This window comes from Sciurus vulgaris (assembly GCF_902686455.1).
Source record: "Sciurus vulgaris genome assembly, chromosome: 4".
Lineage (NCBI taxonomy): Eukaryota > Metazoa > Chordata > Mammalia > Rodentia > Sciuridae > Sciurus > Sciurus vulgaris.
The window spans coordinates 92058093-92070490 of NC_136464.1; the positions used below are offsets into that span (position 1 = coordinate 92058093).

The following is a 12398-nucleotide window of genomic DNA, read 5'->3' on the forward strand; positions in this document are numbered from 1 at the left end:
GGCTCAGCTACGACTGCCCCGTGGAGCCCTGACATGCAGCATTTCCAGCTGTTGTGATGTGTTAGAAATAAATCACTAGGTCAGTCGTGAATTAAGACATGGAATTTTATTCACTGGCGGGTCAAGGGGCAGTGACCAAGTTGTCTCTGCACACCTCGATCCCTTGCAGAAGGTAGGGTATCTCTTTTATAGCCAAAAACCACAAGCTGCCAGTAAGTCAAAACCATAGCAACATAGGAAAGTGGGTCAGAATGATCCAGTTCAGGGTACAGTATACTACCCAAGAAAAATGAAAACTGAAAAGAGAACATAATAGTACATTATATAAGAATAACAGAAACATTTTCCAACTGCTGTGTATTTCTAAGCAGGGTGTGCTAAGCAGGAGGTGGGTTACATAGGCGGGGTTTTCGCGTGGGAGAAACATTTCTTACATGAAATGGAGACTTAGGGTAAAAAGGAATTTGTCTGGTCAAGGCACACATAGTTTGCCCATAACACAGCATGTGACCTGGAGATGGGAGGGTGCCTCATGTGGCAGCTCTGTTCATCTAGTGGACAAAAACTAGGCCGTATTGCCCTCTGTGATTTAGACTCAGGAGTCATATTACATCACTACCTCTGTACCCTATTAGAAAAAAATATCACTAGCTATCCAACTTCAAGGGAAGGACAGACCCCATCTGCCAGTGAGTGGAGGGTCAAGGACTTTAGATACCATTTTTTAATCAAAAAGTAGTCCTCAAGTTATTCAACATTTGGGAGAGCACAGCCCACTACCTGAATGGCTGATGCCATTAGGGCTGGAGCAGAACTTCAGAGACCCCTCAGGGCTAGTCCTCAAGCCTTGGTACTGGGTAGAGGGTTGTCTGTGGGACACCAGGGAGGCAGGGGTGGGTGAGGAGCAGCTGCTGTGCACCAATAAGTCTTAATCTGCTCAGGTTGTCAAGATAACATACAGTGGATAATTGGGTGGTTAAGCAACAGCATTTTTTTCCTTATACCTCTGGATACTAGGACTAAGGTCAAGGGAAGCCTATGTAGTTTCTGGTGAGTTCTCTCTTTCTAGCTTTGAAAGGGCTTCCTTCTGGATGTATCTTTACATGGCCTGTGCTCTATGTTCACATTCAGCTCTCTTTCTCTCGCTCATATTCTTTCTCTTTCTCCTTCTTCTTATATGGTCACTAAAGAAAGAAAGTCCCATCCCTTTATGAGGTTAGATGACCTCCTCTAGCCCTAATTACCTCCTAAAGTCCCCTTTTACAAATACCATCACACTAGGGGCTAAGCTTCAATAACAAATATTCAACCCATAACACAGCAATGCTGAAGGTCCCAGAAGTTTCACATCAAACTTCAGCAGCTGTACCAGGGTGTGGCACCCAGACACTGTCCTGCTGATGATTCTCTTTTTCCCTTTTTTTAGTTCATGTCCTGCTCTGAATTTCCTCTCAGTGTTGAGTCACTGTCTGACCCATAACTGTATTCTGCCGACATGCTTTAAGAAGAACTTAGAAGACTCTTCTGCCCTGTATTCCTGTACACACTGGTTTTCTGGGATTCTTTTGCAGCCCACTCGAGAAAGCCTTCATGTGGCCAAATAGGAGCCTTGAGTAAAGCTGAGTCTACTTAGACTGCCCAGGAATGACAGCATGTCCAAGTGTATGCCCAGCGACGGCTTCTCTTTTAGCAAAAATGTGACCCTTATACATCTCTCCCAATGGACCAGAAGACACTTCTGCCTCCTGAACAGAAGAGTAGAATAGAGTGAAAACAGCAGGTCCCCTCAGATTGGAGGGGATGTGTTCTCTCTCCCTGGGGTCAGTCCTCGAGAAATGTGGTGGGTGGGTTGAGCAAACTCTCCGTGGGGCGGCTCCAACTAAGTGCCATCTATGAGGTGACTCTCATGGTGGCCAGGAAGCAGAAGGATCTGGTCAGGATACAAGTAACACCCTCGGCACCTCCAAATCAGCTTTCCTGGAATAACATTTTGGATGCTTTTCATCAGTCACATTAGGAAGGTATTTGTTTTACTCTTATGTTTTTAAAGATAAATTGGGGTCTGCTTACTGTGATTTCAGCAAAGGAGAAAGATGAGGGAATCATGACAAAGATCCTTTGCTTAGCCAAACTTTAGTCAGTTTCCTGAATCTTCTCCTAAGCCAATCAGTACACTTCCTCCTAAAGTCCAGTTTGAGCAAAAACCCTTTGAAGCCAATGCAGTAGGAGCCCCCATCTTCCATACTGATGACTATATCTGATCACCTTCCTCACATGCCCCATTGGTGCTGATGTCTGATCATCTTGCCCTGTCTTCAACAAAATCCTGTTTCAAGGCTTTAGAGAGAATCTCCCTTACCCCGAAGTTTCCTCTTAGTAGTTTTCCATCAACTGACCTCATCCCACTCCTTGCTACGTCTCCCTGTCCTTGCTATATCCAGAGCTGAGCTCAGCTCTATATGAAATCTCTCCTACTTTGATGCAACCATCCTGAATTCAATTCAATTTTCCCACTTTAATTATTGTCCAGTTCTGATTTTTCTTTGGCAGGGATATTCCCTGCTTGTGGCTTTACCATGGCTCTATAATGACAATGGTTTGTGTTGCATTATTGCCTTTTAACCCTCTGTTACAGAGTGTATTCTTGGACTCTCTCCATCCTCAGATCAAGCCTTTTATTCCCCAGGAGCTGGATCCTTTTATTTCCATTGAAATATTATTTCCACTAGCTGGTAGACAAGGATGGAACATGATCCAGAGAATGGAGTCTGAATGTCTCCTATGCCATGATCTGAGGCAAGGGTTTCATCCTGTGTGAGACTCTGTGAGCTTATCATAGACTTTCAGAAATTTCTCTTCTCTTTAAACTGTCCAGAGTGGCTGTTCTTGTTAGCAACTAATAACTCTCTTTACTACAGAGTTCCTGCCCTAATGGCATCTTATCTGGTTATATGTCTCCCTCAGAAAAGCTCTGAGTCCCATAAAGGTAAGAACTTTGCTTTATTCAGTTTTGAACATTTGGTTTAGCTCATAGCAAGTACTCAGTGAATATTTTTAAATAAACAGTAACAACTAAGAGTACAGAATCTGAGGAGAAAACAATCTCTACAAGGAAGTGAGTTGGGGTCAAACCTTTCTGGTCACTGATTCTGAGAAGACTCTACAGGCTCTTTGGACTTCCCTGTGGAAGGAATTCTCAGCCAACCTCAATGAAAAGAGTTCTGGGAAGGATCTAAGTGGAGAGGGGAGCTGCTCTCAATCCTTTTGGCACAAACTCGGCCCCAGCCCTTGTTTAGATTCTGCCACTTACCATTGCAGGACCACCAGTTCAGTGCAGCATGAAGGCAGTGACCAAAACATGCACCCAGCACTGATTTCATGCTCTTGGGAGGAAAGGGCTGTAATGCTTGGCTTGACGTATTTAGTGTGTATCCCTGAGCTGAGGAAGGATTGTCTTTCTGGACAAGTCAGGATTCTTTAGGAAGGAACAAAGCAGGGAGAACAGATTTGTGGTTAGCAACTGATTTGTGGTTGGTTTCTACAACCAAGCATTCTCCCTGCCCCCAGATTAGGGCTGGCCAGATCATTCTTCATAGGGAAGGTGAAGCTTGAGCATTTTTTAAATTAATGCTTATCAGGTTGACAGGAAAGGGAAGAACATTCCTGGCAGAGAGAAAACTGTAAACAGCAGAAGGAATCTGATCTGTACCAGACAATGAAAGGAACGGCATGCTTATGCCCACAGAACACGGAGAGTTCAAAGATAAAGATATGAGAGGCCAAGTAAGGAAGGCTCATGCTGCCAGGCTGAGGAGCTCAAAGGCTTCCCAGGGTCAGGGGAGAAACATTGCAGGTGATGTACATCTTGACTGGGTTTCAGTATGATTTCTGCCATCAGGAAGGATGGTGAACATGCATAGCTGAGTTTGGAGGGAGGGAGCCCAGACTGAACCTGTTTCCACACTCTGACATGACATGCCACCAATTGCCTTAGCCTTATAGCCCAGTATTTTGTGGTCCTTGGTTAATTCCCTGGAAGGAGGCTAACCTTGGTCACCCTGTGTCCTGGCCTGGGAATTTTTAAAAAATATTTTAATGTACCCAAGGTCACTGCATCTCTGTCCCCTTAGGAGAATTTACTGATTGTAACATCTCCTTCTCTGAGACCATGAATACCTGAAATTTCTCTTGTGAGCCCGAGGCCTGAGCTAAGGTTCCAGGCATTGTCACAGCCCCATGTAGGTGTCCAAGCTCCCTCATAGTATTGAGCCCAGGTAGGCCCTGTCTGATGCTCCATTGGCCCATGACTACCTTTGTCCCCCTGCTAGCCTTTCCCTGGCTCTAGTCCTGACCCCTCAGGTTATCCTTTAATGGAATTCTAGGGTTTCCAGCTTAGTGATTAGGGTTGTCCCTGTAATGTGCTGTGGAGCTAGATTGCCATCAGTCTCTCTCAAACCCAGGTTGTCCGATGCTGCCCCGATTGGCCATTCTGGGTTCACTCTGCCAGGGCCAGTCAGCTTCTTCCAAGTAGACACAATTTCCTCTCCAAGGCTCAGTACCTCTTATCTCCCTGAATGCCTTGCTGCTGGAGTGAGTAGCTGGGCCATGAATGAGCCATGACCTTTTCCGCAGTTACCCCTGTCTCTGTCTACAGGTCCTTACAGATAAGCTTCCCATCCCAACCCTTTCCCATCCTCAGTCATAACCTGGTCCTAACTAAAACAGGAGTCAGTCATCTCAGCTCTGCCCCTGGCCTGGTGGGATGCAGGCCATCATCTTCCCAGCCTGGGGACTGCTGTCCCATCCTAGCTGCCAGACCCTGTCGCATTCCCACATCCCTCTGTGCCAACTGGATCAAGGACTAATTGTCTTTGTTTTCAGCCCCACGTGCTCTTCCTAGGCTCCTTTGCTTCCCTGATGGCTTTATTTCTTGGTTTGTGTTATGAGGGAATACACTGGATGGAGAAGGTCCTTGCAGATGTGGAGTGAGGCCACCCTCACCCCTGCCTCCCCATGTGTCTCCCATGGACAGGCAATCAGAGCCCAGGTCAGCATCCTCACATCAGAGTGGGGCCAAGCTGCCTGGAAACCTGCTCTCACAGTGCCCTCTAGTGGCTGACAGTCACCTGGAGAAATGCTAAATGGCCTGGGAACTGAGGACTTCTGAACTGGCCATGAGGGGCATTGAGGGCTAACCTTGGGCAGCACCAGCATTGGGTTGAGGGAGTTACGTTTCGCTTGTATTCAGCTTTATTGAGTGTGGGGTAATCTCACAGCTGAGCAGTTCATTTCTGCAATTATGTTTTAAAACCTCTTAACTGCACTGACCCTTGTGTGTCACTACTGCCTCCCTGTTCCCCTGAGGAATGACCTGACCAGTTCACCTGACTGGAAAAATCCAAGACAGTTCTGCAATAAAACAGAATTTCTTCACTGCCTTGGATTAGGGAAAGATTTTTTAACCAACACAGAAAGTAAGTGAAATAGAGAAAAAATTGAGAAAGTGGGACTTATCTGAAACTAAAACTTTTATCATTAAAAAATTAATAGATAAGTGACAATTAGAAGGAAATACTCACAAAAAACTTATTTCCTGGATATTTGAGAATTCTTACAACTGAATAATAAAATTCTAATTTAAAATATGGACAAAAGACTTGAGCAAACACTTCACAAAATAATATCTTCAAATAACCAATAAGTACAGAAAAAAAAATGTGCATTTAAAAACATCAAATTGGCACATCTCATATATTACTGGTGAGAAAGTAAAATGAGGTTAACACTTTTGAAAATTATTTGATCACTTCTCATCAATTTAAATCTATACTCTTCTGTATAACCTAGCAATTCCATTCTTAGGATTTTATCCAAAAATGTGAAAATTAATCTCTAAACAAAAGATTAGTATCACAATATTAATAGCAACTTCACTTTAAAAAGACAAAAACTGAATCTAAATTAACATTAAAAAGCAAATGAAAAGACAATTGGGGTGTGTCTACATGATTTAATATTAACAGGCAATAAAAAAATAAACTATCGATATGCTTTAAACAGAAGAATGTCTGAACCATCTTCCTGAGAAAAATAAGCCGGACATAAAGGAATATGTAATATATAATTCCATTCATATGGAACCTAATGTATGGTGAAAGAAATCAAACTAGAAATTGCTTTAGGGCTTAGGGGTGGAGTGACATGGCAGAGATTAGCTGGAAGAGGCACAAAGAAACATTCTGGGGCTTTAGAATATTCTAAATCATATAAAGAGTGGGTTACAGGAGCACATGCATTTACCAAAAATATTTAATGCAACATTTAAGGTTTGTGAATTTTGTTTTGTGTAAATTATTCACCAATAAAAATAGCACAAAGCTACTATGATCATGTATGTGTATGTGTATGTGTGTGTGTGTGTGTGTACGTAAATAGTAGTTTATCTGATAAATGCCCAGGACTGTGGTTGTCAGGTAATATGGTAAGTACGTGTTTAGCTTTTTGTTTACTTACTTGCTTTAAGGAATTGTCATCTATTTTCCATAGTGGCCCTATGTACCATTGGTCCCACAAGGTATTAGAAATACAGTTTCTCTACATCTTGCTAGCATTTGCTTTTGTCATTGCCTTTTAATTTTAGTTGTTCTAATAGACATGTAGTGATTTCAGATGATGATCTTATTTCCCCAGTGTCAAGTGTTGTTCAGCCTCATTTCTTGCCTCTGCCATGAAATGTCTCTTTATCTATTTTCCATTTCTCATTGGATTACTTTTTACTATTGAATTGTAAGATTCCTTTATATATTCTAGATTGGAGTCCATTATCAGATATATGCTTTGCACCTATATATATTTTAATATCTGTACCTTGTTCTTTCATCCTTTAGCAGAATCGTTTGCAGAGCAAATTTTTCATTTTGATGAAATCCAATTTATCATTATTTTCCTTTCATAGAACATGTTTTTAGTGCCATGTCTTGAAAGTCTTCACCAAACTCTAGATTTGGAAGATTATCTCCTGTATTTTCTCATAATAATCGCAAACTAAAAACCAACCAAAATGTCCCTCAGTGGATGAGTAGTTAAACAAACTAATACAATCACACCAAGATGGAGCAATAAAAAGAAGCATTATTGGTACATGAACAGATTTGATGAATCTAAAGGACATTGGGCTAAGTGAAAAAGGATTATCAAAAGGTTGCATACTGTATGATCCTGTTTATGAATAATTTTTCTAAGGAAAAATTATAAAATAGGTCCGTGATTACCAGACTTTAGAGCTGGTGAGAGGGGGGTGGCATGAGCACAAAGCATTGCCCCAGGGAGATCTTTGTGGTGATGGAATCTTTCTGTAGGTTGATGGTAATGCAAATCTACACGTGATGAAATTCATAGAATAGCACACATCATGTCTATGTCAAGTTTCCCGATTTTGATGTTCGACTATAGAATGTAAAATGTAAACATTCAGGGAAGCTGGGAAAAGGATAACAGAACCTCTTTGCAATTTCCTATGAATCCATAATTATTTGAAAAAAATTAAATGTTCATAAAAACGAAAAAAGTTAAAAGCAAAATAAGTAATGCACATGTTTGATAAAACTCAAATAGTACAAAATGGCAAATGGTAAAATTATATATCTATACCACTCCAGAATTCTAGCCAAAATCTCTCCAAAAACTTTCACAATTTATATTTCTTGTATATACTTCCAAAACTTTTGTTAAGAATGTGCAGATATATGTGTTTTTCCCCACTTTTCCAGCTTTGGTCTTATACTAGTTTAAAATAACCTAGAAAATAAGTCAATACTTCTTTTCATAGCAGCGAAAATTTTCTTGTGAATATGCCACACTTTACTGACTTCTCTGTTCACTTTGGCTGTTTTTGCTCATTTGCTATTGTAAATCACATTTCATTAACTATCATTCCACTTCATACAGTACAGTCATAGGAGAGACTCCTAAAATACAGTTTGTAGTTAAAATGGCATGTGAATTGTAGCTAAGAAAAATTTTGCCTAATTGCAACCCAAATAACATTCCAAATAACAGTAAAGTACCAATTTTGTATCCTTTTTGCTAACAAGAGTAAACTTAGAAAATTTGATCATCATAAATCTGGTGAGTAAAATAAAATGATTCAATGTTTTAGTTTATCTTCCTATGATGACAAGTGAAATTTTAAACATTTTCATTTATTTAAAAGTCTTTTGCATTTGTTTTCCTATGAATTGTGGATTCTGATCCCTCCACTTGGCAGAGTTCAGTGAACCTGCCATGTCCAAGTCAACTCGCTCTCACACCACAGGAATGGAATACAACAACTGCTTATCCACTCATCAGTTCACATTGGGTTGCTTCTACCTTAACTATGATGAATAATGCTGCTACCAAATATGCCTGTGGCATATTATGTGTGGACAAATGTTTTTGATTATCCTGGGTATGTACCCAGAAATGGAACTGCTGAGTCACGTGGTATTTCTACACTTAACTTTTTGAAATGCCAGACTGTTTTCCATAGTGACTACATCATTTTACATTCACACCTGCAATGCATAAGCTTTCCACTTTTTCCATGTCTTCACAAACACTTGTTATTCTCTGTCTTTTTTATTAAAACTACACTACTGTCTGCATAGTGATATCTTCTTGGGGTTTCATTGCATTTTCCTAATGACTAATGATGATGAGAACTTTTTCATATATATATATATATATATATATTTTTTTTTTTTTTCGGTCAGGTGTGTATCTTCTTCTGAGAAATCTTTATTCAAATCCTTTGTCCATGTCTTAATCAGGTTATTTGTCTTTTATTGTTGAATAAGAAGAGTGTTTTTAAAAATATATTCTGCATACAAGTCCCTTACCTAATTCCCTTGCATGTATCTGATGAGCAAATGTCCTCTTCTCCTCCTGTAAGTTGTCTGTTGACCTTCTCAGATTGTTAAAATGTCCAGATTTTTTTTCTTTTGTCACTCATACTTTGATGCTATAGCCAAGAATTCTCTGCCATTTCTTCTAAATTATAAAGTTTTAATCTTTACATGTAGAATTTTCATCCAATTAATTTTTCTATATTTAACTTTATTTTTTTGTGTGTGTGCCTATCTTCTTGTCTCAACACCATTCACTGAAGGTATTTTTTAAGTCCCATTAAAGTATCACCTTGATAACTTTGTCAAAAATTAATTAATCATAAATGCGAGGATTTAGTTTTGGATTTTTCAGTTCTACCTTGTTCCAATACCACACTGCCTAAATTCTCCAACATTGTCCTTCTCTTTCAAGATTTATTGGCTTTTCTGGGTTTCTTGTATTTCCATATGAATTTCTGAGGGAAAATAATGCATGTTATCTTAGGGACCACATTGCATCTATAGACCAATTTGGAAAGCCTTGCCATCTTAATATTAAGTCTTCCAAATCCTTGAACATGGGGTATCTTTCCTTTGATTTATTTTCTGTCAGTGGTATTTCATAGTTTTCAGTTGTACATGTTTTGCATTTCTTTTGTTAAATTTATTAAGTATTTTATTCTTTCTGTTGCTGTTGTGAATTGAATGTTTTCTTAATTTGATATTCATATTGTTTATTGCTAGTTTATAGAATTACTAATGATTCTTTTATTGATCTTGGGTCTGCATAATTGCTTAACTCATTTATTAAGGATATTTTATGAATTCCTTGGATCATATCATCTGTGGATACAGTATTACTACTTCCTATCCAATCTGGATGTCATTTTTTTTAATTAACTTATTTTTTTTATTTATATAATTGTCCTAGTTCAAACCTTCAACACAATGCCAAGGAGAACTGGTAATAGAGTGGACCTCCTTTCCTTCTTACTGCTTTTATAAAAAAAAAAACAACAAAAAACAAAAAAAAAAACTTTCACTCATGTATATAATGTCAGTTATAGTTTCCTACAGATGCCCTTTATCAACATTTTACAAGTTCCTCTGGTTCCAATTTGATGAGTGTTTTTGTCATGAGAGGATGTTAATTGAGTTGAATGCTTCAGCATCTATTGAGATTATGTAGTTTTGTGCTTCATTCTAGAATGTGGTATATACCTTTAATATTCTTATATTAAACCAAATTTGGTTTCCTAAATTCTAGTTAGTCGTGATGTATAGTCACTTTCATATGTTGCTGAATTTGGTATGATAGTATTATCTTGAGAATTTTTGTACCAATATCCCTAAGAGGTATTTGTCTATTGTTTCCTTACGATGTCTTCGGTTTTGGTATCACAATAATAACGATGTTATAGAATGATAATAATGATGTTATAGAATGATTTGAAATGTTGCTTGTTCTGTTTTTGGATGAGATCATAAATAATTGAAAATAATTTTTCTTTAAATTTTAAATAGAATTAACTAGTGAAGCTGTCTGTCCCTGAGCATTTCTTTGTTGTAAATATATTAATTATTAATTCAACCTCATATTATATGTCTTTCAAATTTTTATATTTGTTCTCTTTTTTAGTCACTTTTGGTAATTTATATCTTTGTAGGAATTATTCCATGTCACCTAGTGTATAAAACTTACTGCCATACATTCCTTTATAACACTTTTATTGCTGTAAGCTTCATAGTGCTGTCCCTTCTTTCATTTCTCATATATTAATATTTTTCTCTCTCTTTTACTTGGTTGGTAAAATTAAAAATTTCTCAATTTTGATGATATTCTTAATGAAACAACTATTTGGGCTTTCTTTTTCTCCCCCTTTCATTTAGTGTTTTCTGATTTCCATTTATTTTACTCCAATCTTTATTATTTCATTCTACTGTGGTTGGACAATACATTTGGTGTTGATTTTTAATATAACAAATTACCACAAACTTAGAGCTTAAACAACACAAATTTATCATCTTACAGTTCCATAGGTATGCAGTATGACATTAGTCTTAACGAGTTAAAAACAGGTGTTATGAATTTACATTCTTCTGTGGAAGCTCTAGGGCCATTCTTTGCTCCTCCTGGTTGTTGTGAAAACAAAGTTCCTTGCAGTTGTATGACCCGATTCCCGTTTGCTGGCTGTCAGTGAAGGGTTTTCAACAACTAGCCACTGCTTTCTTCATAGCCCTCTTCCTCATCTCCACAGCCAGCAATGGTGGCTCAAGTCCCCTGTTCACTTCGTCTCCTCTTAATCTCATTGAAGTGTGCCTGGACATGATGGGTTGTTTCTCTTGATGCTTTCATGATTCTCCCTTTGCTCTTGACAGTTTTGATTCTGACACTTGGTATTCAATGAACTTCTTGAGTATGCAAATTAATGTTTTACAAAATATGGGAAATCTGTGGCAATTATTTCTTCAAATACCCTTTCTATGCTTTCTATTCTCTCTTCTAGTGTCCTCATGATGCATCTGTTGCTAAGCTTTATGTCCTGCACAAGTCTCTGCAGGGCTGCTCACTTTACTTTTTTCTTTCTGTTCCTCACACTGTATAATCTCAACAGATCTATCTTCAACTCACTGAATCTTTCTTCTACTTACTCAAATATGTTGTTGAGCCATTCTGTGAATAATTCACTTCAGTTGTTCTTTTGAATTTCAAAGTTTTATATGGTTCTCTTTTTATGCTTTCTATCTCATTGACATTCTTTAGTGAGACATCATTTTCATACTTTTAATTCTTTTCTTTCTAAAAAATTTTAAGATCCATTATACACAAACAGCTTTTTTTCCCTTTGTAAATGAGTCACACTTTGCTGCCTTTACACTTCACAAGTGCGTGTGTGTGTGTGTGTTTTTTTTTTTTTTATGGACACTTTAAATAAACTAATGTGTCATCTCTGAAAATAAGATACAATGTTCCTTCCGGGTTTGTTGTTGGTCTTGTTGTCATTGTTAGTGCTGCCACTGCTGCTGGTACCATTTCAGTTGGTTTATTGACTTTTCTGAACCAATTATCTAATTACTTTTCTAGCTAGGTAATTATTATCTGTCTGGTAATCATCTAATTCTTTGTCATATACAGGCATGAGAATCTTTTCTTGGTTAGTTTAGCGACCAGCTAATGATGCACAGAGGTTTCTTTAAATTCCATGTACCACTAAGTCTCCCTCCCTTTGTTGAGGAACTTTCTGTACATTGAATCATGTCTTTAATACTCCAGCAAGCATCTTGCAAAGCCTCAAAGTCAATCAACACTCACTTGCTAAGCCCTAGTTAGGTATGTGTTGGGCATCTGCATGACTCTTCACAAGAATGTGGTCTTCTAGATTCCCAGGAATATGTTGGAGCTTTTCCAAGGCCCCTCGAAAATCTCTCCAGTTTGTCCTTGTGATTTTTGTTGCTATGTTAGCCCAGATTGGTATTGTCCTCTCAGGGAACTGTAGTTTTAAACAATTTCTGCTGATTGATTTTACGTTT

General features: G+C 38.3%; 1 long non-coding RNA gene across 1 annotated transcript; it reads right to left on the bottom strand.

Annotated features, from left to right (window-relative positions):
* Positions 1–191: 191 nt before the first annotated feature.
* LOC306659256 lies at positions 192–5920 on the bottom strand. Its single transcript, XR_013763253.1, has 2 exons — positions 3133–5920; positions 192–511 (listed from the first exon to the last, which is right to left on the bottom strand). It is a non-coding gene; the product is annotated as an uncharacterized lncRNA (long non-coding RNA).
* Positions 5921–12398: the final 6478 nt, after the last annotated feature.